Source organism: Cyprinus carpio, chromosome B23 (genome assembly GCF_018340385.1).
Source record: "Cyprinus carpio isolate SPL01 chromosome B23, ASM1834038v1, whole genome shotgun sequence".
In the NCBI taxonomy this organism is placed as follows: domain Eukaryota; kingdom Metazoa; phylum Chordata; class Actinopteri; order Cypriniformes; family Cyprinidae; genus Cyprinus; species Cyprinus carpio.
Window position 1 is genome coordinate 7717068 of NC_056619.1, and position 8526 is coordinate 7725593.

General features: G+C 41.5%; 1 long non-coding RNA gene across 1 annotated transcript in view; it reads left to right on the forward strand.

Annotated features, from left to right (window-relative positions):
• Window positions 1–1045: 1045 nt before the first annotated feature.
• LOC109048644 overlaps window positions 1046–8526 on the forward strand; it is an 8453-nt gene continuing 972 nt past the window's right edge. Inside the window, exons 1-3 of the long non-coding RNA XR_002010975.2 lie at window positions 1046–1262; window positions 5945–6063; window positions 6407–8526. The exon at window positions 6407–8526 is cut by the window's right edge and continues 972 nt beyond it. This is a non-coding gene — a long non-coding RNA (uncharacterized LOC109048644). The remainder of the gene's footprint in view (window positions 1263–5944; window positions 6064–6406) is intronic.

The window sequence follows — 8526 nt, forward strand, 5'->3', positions numbered from 1 at the left end:
GAGCAAGGAAGCATAAAATCGATCAAATAATCCTGAATAAATTGTGTAAGCAGCACTGAGAAAAAAAAAAAAAAAAATGTTTCTTGAGCACCAGATATATTAAGTATATTAGAAGGATATATTTCTGAATGATCATGTGACATTAAAGACTGGAGTAATGATGCCAAATACTTAGCTTTGCATCACAGAAATAAATTACATTTGAAAATATATTCAACTGGAAAACAGTTCATTTAAATAATAATAATATCTCACAATGTTGCAGTTTTTACTGTATTTTTGATCAAAGAAATGCAGCTTTGCTGAGCATAAGAGACTCATCGAGCCTTTTTTTTTTTGAGGACAAATGAAATGTCATGTCTGAGAATTTCACATCAATGCATTTTCCATTCGAAATCTGTGATGATAAGAATGTGCTAGACTGTTTTATGGCACTTTCCTTCTATTTTGTATGCTTTTTGTAAGATAGACAGCGGGATTGAAACTCATTCATGTCTTAAACACACAGGAAGGATGCTGTGGTTGTCCTCTTGATATGGAAACTAACCTAGCAATCTTTCATCAGTTTCCATAATTAACTCCACTCTGCTATATGATAGTCAACACTATAATAACTACCCTTCTCAGTGTATCCTACACTTAAAGATCACCTTAACTTTTAGTTCATCACACAACACGTAATTAATGTATAAAGGAGCTTCATTGATTTTACAAACTGAGAACATTTGTCTCTTGTATTGCATTAATGTAAGTGACTAATATAGCTTTTGGTTAATATGACTCATCGTTATAACCAGCCTGGTTAAAATGAACAAGCGGAGGCAAAAGTTGATATTTAGCCATGTTTAAAACCAAATTTTCTAAAAAACCAAAAAAGCTATAATCTTGCACTTCCTCTGTCATAAAACAATCAGCATGTCACATAAGGCATTTCAAAAAGGGAGCGGTTGAGATGAATGAAACGTGCTCTAGTGGCCCTCAATATTGAGATGTCATGGAAAGTTTACCACAAGCTTGTTCATAGTGACAAACAGGAAGGAGGCGCTTTGCTCATGTGTGGCAGCTCTACAGCATCTCCAGCAGCTCGCGAGGGCCCTGCAGGTCACAGCGCTGGAGGGAGTGAGTGTGTGAGCATCAGCCCGATGGTCCGGCTCCTCTGTGGGCTCAAGTGAGGGCTTCAGCACATACTTTGAAGGCCTCAAAGTCCTCTGTCAGTGTGGAGCGACGAGGAGTGAATCAACGTCTGTGTAGGTAATGCAGAGGTGAGTGTTTTGCATAGCTGCGTGTACCAGCCCACAGTGAATGCCAAATTTAACGTACAGTGAGAAAACCAGGACTTTTTGGAGGCTGAAATCCATCTGAGATGACGTTTATAGTTGTAGACAAGGTCAACCAATGCATCTGTGAATCTATTCATAAGAGTCTACGATTTTGAACATCATCCTGGAGTCAAAAGTGATGGTATCTGCGAGGTTTTATGGGGTTTTTGATACAGACAGAGCTTTGAGAGATATGGAGGGTTAAAGCCGTGGGACGGTGTTGTTCTGTAAAGCCACGAGGCCATTACAGTCAGACACAGCTGAGCTGATTGTCTCTAAGTGCTTGAATATAATAATTGCATCTGCTTAAACACCTTGGATTTGCTTTATAATAATGAATGCTTCATATTTGTTTGTATGTAGCTATTTATATGTTATAGATGTTGTAAGGTAAAGGTTTCAGTGGCACTTTCCAACTGGAAAGGCGGGAAAGTTGGCACATCATGATACACTACAGCATACAGTACAGCATGACAGAGACTGTGTATTGATAGAGAGTCTATTTATTTAAACGTAACTCATTTACTTTCTTTTTTTTTTTTTTATGTAGGCCATATTTTATGTACTTTTTATGGGGGACATTTCTATAAGATTTCTCAGTAAGTAAGAGTAACTTGTTTTTATAAACGTGACGTTGAGTGATTAAAGTTTGGTTCCTGTACCTTTAATGATCACAATCTGAAAATTGCGAAAATCATGCTAATATTATAGTTTTCAGTATTCTAGATTGGATTTGATTTATTTTTACATATTGCTTAAATGGAAATTGAGATATTTAGTAACTTTTCCAAGCATGGTTTAAAATCAGATTTTCTGTGTTTCTTCATCTTTTTTTTTTTTTTTTTTATCATTCTATATTTTCATATTGTTGTAAATGTCCATCCTTTTCCTCCATTCAAGAAAGAAAGAAAATGTGCTATTATGTTCTTCTCATCATTGAAATGGATACAATTTAAATTTACAAATTACAATTTGGGGGGAAAAAATATTTGGCAGGTCTAAATTTTGCTAGTTTTTTTTTTCTATCCTCTGATTTTTTTTTTTCTCTTTTTTGTGTTTTTTTTTTTTTTTTTTTTTTTTTTTGAGGATGTGAGAGTAATCTGTGGTCAGTGTGCTCTGGCCATCCTGGATGAGCAGTGCTTTCGAGGACTGTCCAACCTGAGAATGCTTGAGTTTTGGTCAATCTCAGGTTCGTCAGCCCATGAAAAACTGTCTCGCTGAAACCCACGCGGATGAACCAGTGGTCCTCCAAACCACCTAAATGCCGCTCACACCATAGCCAGAGTGACAGCAAAATCACTGTACTTCTATGCATGGCATGTATTGTTAGTGTTATATTTTCAGATGTTATTTGTTCATTTATTGAGTTAACAGACTATTCAGTGCTATGACGTTGTCAAAACTATTTTATAATAACATGTAACTTTACAGATTCACAAAATGTTATATTTTTTTATATAAAAAACAAAAAACAAAAAAAAACAATGAATTAATAAATGTATTCAAAACATCATCATCAAAAAAAAAATAAAAAATGCTAGTCTGAAAACTGACATATCCATCTCAATGTCTACGCAGGTTGCGGCCATGTGCTATCTTGTGTGTGTGCAGGTACTGTACATGTTCACATCTGCTATGAATAATGAGTTATTTTACAGTGTGCCAACCAACCCCAAAACCAATGTGCCGATCATCTTCACATACTCTATTTTCATAAATGATCTCAGATAGCTGGCATTATTTGGTAAACCAAAATTCTTTCTTTCTCTGCATTATTTATTTTTTCTATTTTTAATTAATTTATTATTATTATGATTGATTTCTGTTGTATTCATAGACGTCATTGACAGATTTTGATCTTTTAATGTGTTGTGTCAATCAAGAGGGAAATCATGCAATTATGAACCAAATAAATAACCCGTACCCCCCCCCCCCAAACTCTTCTTTCATCTTGCCTGAAATGTGTAATAAGACATTCTCTGTTATATATCTGTTCTGTACTGTAAATACATCCACACATGTTGTTTGATACAGTGCGTTAAGTATTCAGAGTGGTTTAATGCTTTTCAAACACCCCTTATCCGCAACTTTTCTGCTCAAATCCTTATTTGTGACTTAAGGCCACACAGTCTTAACAGTGATCGGTGTGGCAATCTGATAAAGAAAAGAGAAAGCCACTTAGACTGGGTCACTGGGTCAAAGAATTTAAACCTTCTACAAAAGACCGGAGCGATGAAACAGCAATGCAGCTGACGCATGTCCCCTAAACAAGCTTAATTAAAGAAGCTTTCCGAGTGCTTTAAAACGCTTAATGGTATAGATTTATGCACATTTTCCCAAGCATTAACCTTAAGCCTCAAAGTCTGTTCGGTGTCATTCTTAGAATCAAAGATAAAGCTGTTTTGCACAGGTGACGGGTGTGGAGACGGACACGGAGAGCAACATGGATTATGGGACAGTTTGTTGAAACATTTCGCAAGATAAAGTGGTATATCAATGTAAATAGTGTACAAATTATTTTCTGAGTTGGAAAAAAAAAACACTATGTTGAATTCATTGCAGATTCTTATCTAGAATCCTGAGGGAGTCAAAGGGAAGACATTTGATGGAATTGTGTGTAATATCCTGCTAAGGTCTTCAGAGGGTTTTGTAATCTGTTAAAGCAGTTTGCAGATAGGTAACATAAAGCAGATGCTTGGAGCACATGTGCTGCATCTGTTCTGCTGTCTGTGTCTGTTCGTGGAACACACCTAAACCTCATGCACCACTAGAGGGACCATCATCCACATGTGATGATTCGAACTCATGCTAACTTGTGAACAGCACTGCTCAAATGACATTCACCAGTTTCTAAGATGAAAACAAAAAACTATGTTCATATAAAAGAGAAAATGGTATGTTTCTGGTTGAGGTTTAGCAATATTGCCAACTCTGTAGCCCATAAAACAACTGTGTGTATGAGACTAATTTAGTGAAATTTAATCTTATCAGTTTCTGAACTGAGCAAATTACAACACTAAACCTGAAATACAAAGTTTGTAACATTCATTTGTCTCTTCATGAAGCATTTTTATTTTTGAGGATATCCTCAAAAAGGTTTAACTTATATGAAAATGCGCACATTTTCAGCAGTTTTGTCTCAATAAAAACATATTTTTCATAAAATAAATCATAAAATAAAATTAATAAAACAATAATTTTCCAAAAAGACAAAAAGTTGGAAAAGAGTTATGAGTCTGTGGTAACTACTTTAATCAGCTTTTTACAAAACACTAAACTTCCAGGGACGTCCATATTGGTCTTTGCCAAGTGATGTCATACTCGCGAGAAACAAAATGCATTATGGGTATCGCCACCATTTGTAAAGGCCCCGATATAATTCAAAAAAAGTTTGTTTTCGTTCTTTGTTTGGGGACAAAAAGAAAGTTCAAAAAGGCTGAGCAACGGTATATGGTTTTCGAACATTCCGACACCCTCGCGCTGCTGGAGGCAGGGTGTAGATTAACGTAAACATGACCCTGGCGCATATCCCATAAACACAACAACAATGATATGATGAGTGTGAGACGTGCACCAATGGTCAGAATATTATATACAAAAGAATAATGATTAGCAGCAGTTCAGAGACAAGTATAATGTTTGCAATACAAAAGAACCATAATCAGTCCTTCATGGGAAGTGTGAATGTATCATAGTCTGTAAAACTTTAGCATGATATGGAAAAAAAATATTGGAGTCAGTTTATTACTTTATTTTATTAGTGTTCATTTAAACTGGATAAATTGTTATACCTTTTTATATTTTATGTGGTGTCATGATTTACTTTTGATAAAAACAAAGGTTTTTTACTGTTTGTTCGTTTAGCATTTCATTTATTTAAATTTGCTTATTGAAAGAACAACAACAGCAGCAGTATTGTGTAACATTTATTTGAAACGCGTGTATTTAGTACTTGCTACCTTATATCTTTACTCTTTCCTTTCATTCTTTTCATGGCTTTGGGAAACTTGTCTCGGATGTTTCTCTGCGTTGCTTTTTGCATGACACCAAGGTTCGTTGCAATCTCTTTCTAAGAATTAAATCCTTTCTCTGAATCTTTAAAGTCTCTCCGCGAGTGATCGTACAGGTGCAAAAATATCTGTGCCAGCTCAGCTATTCGACACACTGTATCTATGTTGCTAGTGATAGGAGATGTTGTTCTGTTGCCTGACCTACATTGTATGAGATACGAACCGGGGGGAAAAATCGCTTGTCAAAGAAGGTGGAGTTTCAGAACACACCCACCGATTGCATGCCCGCCACTGACCAATGGACGCTCAAAGGTGTTAAGGAGCCAAACGAACCAGAAAGTTCGCTTTGGTCAGCTGTTTCGAACTGCTGAAAGTCCAGAAACGAACTCAAAGCGAACTTCGTTTCAGCCTAATTTTGTTAGAAATGATGTTATATCAGTCTGTTCATCGATTTTGTTTGAAGTATATCAAAGCCAAGGCGTTTTGTAGCCAGAGAATAGTCTTTTTCATTTGTTGCATTTCAGTGATAAAATGGTACGTTCTTGTTATGTGACAGTCTGCAATAGTAAATCATACGATAGAAAAGGTCACTCACCATGAAAAAATATATTTTAGGTCTCCCACTTGGATGAAAGACTATGGACAGCATGTAGTGAAAATAACCAAGAAGCATCGGATGGCCTGTGCCAACATATATCCGTTTATGTATGTTTGCTCTCAACATTTTCATAAAGGTAAGAAATTTTTAAGATGTGCTTGTTTTCTATTCTCTGAAGTAGTTAACGTTATATCCACGTTGTTTTGGATTATCAATGCTATTAAACAACAGACAACCAGAGAGCAGAGGAACAGAAACAGATCATATACAATTAAATGTCATGCAGTCGTCTTGTGTAAAGTATTTATTTTAAATATAAGTAGTTATTTTACTTCACTACTGAAATTAAATATTTTTTGGGAGTTTGTACTTCACTCAAGTGCAATTAAACTGAATACTTGAACTAAAATACATTTCTAATGACAAAATTATTATTTGAAAAGTACTGATTACACTTCATATATTTTCATTTCATATAGGTAGGTGTGATTACACAGTTATTGGAAGCAGTTAAGAAAAAACACACTGCAGTCAGTTGAGATGATGACCCACCAGCCTGGAGGAGATGATCGGCTATACAGAGAGGAGGAGCACGCAGGGCTGGGGCAGATGATCGACTACATACAGAGGAGGAGCAGGCGAGGCTGAAGGAGATGATCGGCTACACACAGAGGAGGAGCAGGGAAGGCTGGAGTAGATGGTCGGCGACACACAGAGGAGGAGCACGCAAGGCTGGATGAGATGATCGGCTACACAGAAGGAGGAGCACAGAAGGCTGGGGGAAGATGGTCGGCTACACACAGAGGAGGAGCACACAAGGCTGGTGGAGATGGTCGGCTGCACATAGAGGAGGAGCATGCAAGGCTGGAGGAGATGGTCGGCTACACACAGAGGAGGAGCACACAAGGCTGGGGGAGATGGTCGGCTACACATAGAGGAGGAGCACAGAAGGCTGGGGGAGATGGTCGGCTACACACAGAGGAGGAGCATGCAAGGCTGGAGGAGATGGTCGGCTACACATAGAGGAGGAACACACAAGGCTGGGGGAGATGTTCGGCTACACATAGAGGAGGAGCATGCAAGGCTGGAGGAGATGATCGGCTACACACAGAGGAGGAGCACACAAGGCTGGGGGAGATGGTCGGCTACACATAGGGGAGGAGCACACAAGGCTGGAGGAAGTGATCGGCTACACACAGAGGAGGAGCACAAAAGGCTGGGGGAGATGGTCAGGTACACAAAGAGGAGGAGCACGCAAGGCTGGGGGAGATGATCGGCTACACACAGAGGAGGAGCACGCAAGGCTGGGGGAGATGGTCGGCTACACACAGAGGAGGAGCACGCAAGGCTGTAGGAGATGGTCGGCTACACACAGAGGAGGAGCACGCAAGGCCGGGGGATGGTTGGCTACACACAGAAGAGGAGCACGCAGGGCTGGAGGAGATGATCGGCTACACACAGAGGAGGAGCACGCAAGGCTGGAGGAGATGATCGGCAACACACAGAGGAGGAGCACGCAAGGCTGGGGGAGATGGTCGGCTTCTCACAGAGGAGGGGCAGGCAAGGCTGGGGGAGATGGTCGGCTACTCACAGAGGAGGAGCGCGCAAGGCTGGAGGAGATGGTCGGCTACGCACAGAGGAGGAGCATGAAAGGCTGGGGGATGGTCGGCTACACACAGAAGAGGAGCACACAGGGCTGGAGGAGATGATCAGCTACACACAGAGGAGTAGCACGCAAGGCTGGGGGAGATGGTCGGCGACACACAGAGGAGGGGCAGGCAAGGCTGGGGGAGATGGTCGGCTACTCACAGAGGAGGAGCGCGCAAGGCTGGAGGAGATGGTCGGCTACGCACAGAGGAGGAGCATGAAAGGCTGGGGGATGGTCGGCTACACACAGAAGAGGAGCACACAGGGCTGGAGGAGATGATCGGCTACACACAGAGGAGGAGCACGCAAGGCTGGGGGAGATGGTCGGCTACACAGAGAGGAGGAGCACGCAAGGCTGGGGGAGATGGTTGGTCGGCTACACACAGAGGAGGAGCACGCAAGGCTGTAGGAGATGATCGGCTACACACAGAGGAGGAGCACGCAAGGCTGGGGGAGATGGTCGGCTACACAGAGAGGAGGAGCATGTAAGGCTGGGGGAGATGGTCGGCTACACAGAGAGGAGGAGCACGCAAGGCTGGGGGAGATGGTCGGCTACACACAGAGGAGGAGCACGCAAGGCTGTAGGAGATGATCGGCTACACACAGAGGAGGAGCACGCAAGGCTGGGGGAGATGGTCGGCTACTCACAGAGGAGGGGCAGGCAAGGCTGGGGGAGATGGTCGGCTACACACAGAGGAGGAGCACGCAAGGCTGGGGGATGGTCGGCTACACACAGAGGAGGAGCACGCAAGGCTGGGGGATGGTCGGCTACACACAGAAGAGGAGCACACAGGGCTGGAGGAGATGATCGGCTACACACAGAGGAGGAGCACGCAAGGCTGGAGGAGATGATCGGCTACACACAGAGGAGGAGCACGCAAGGCTGTAGGAGATAGTCGGCTACACACAGAGGAGGAGCACGCAAGGCTGGGGGGGGTGGTCCGGCTACACA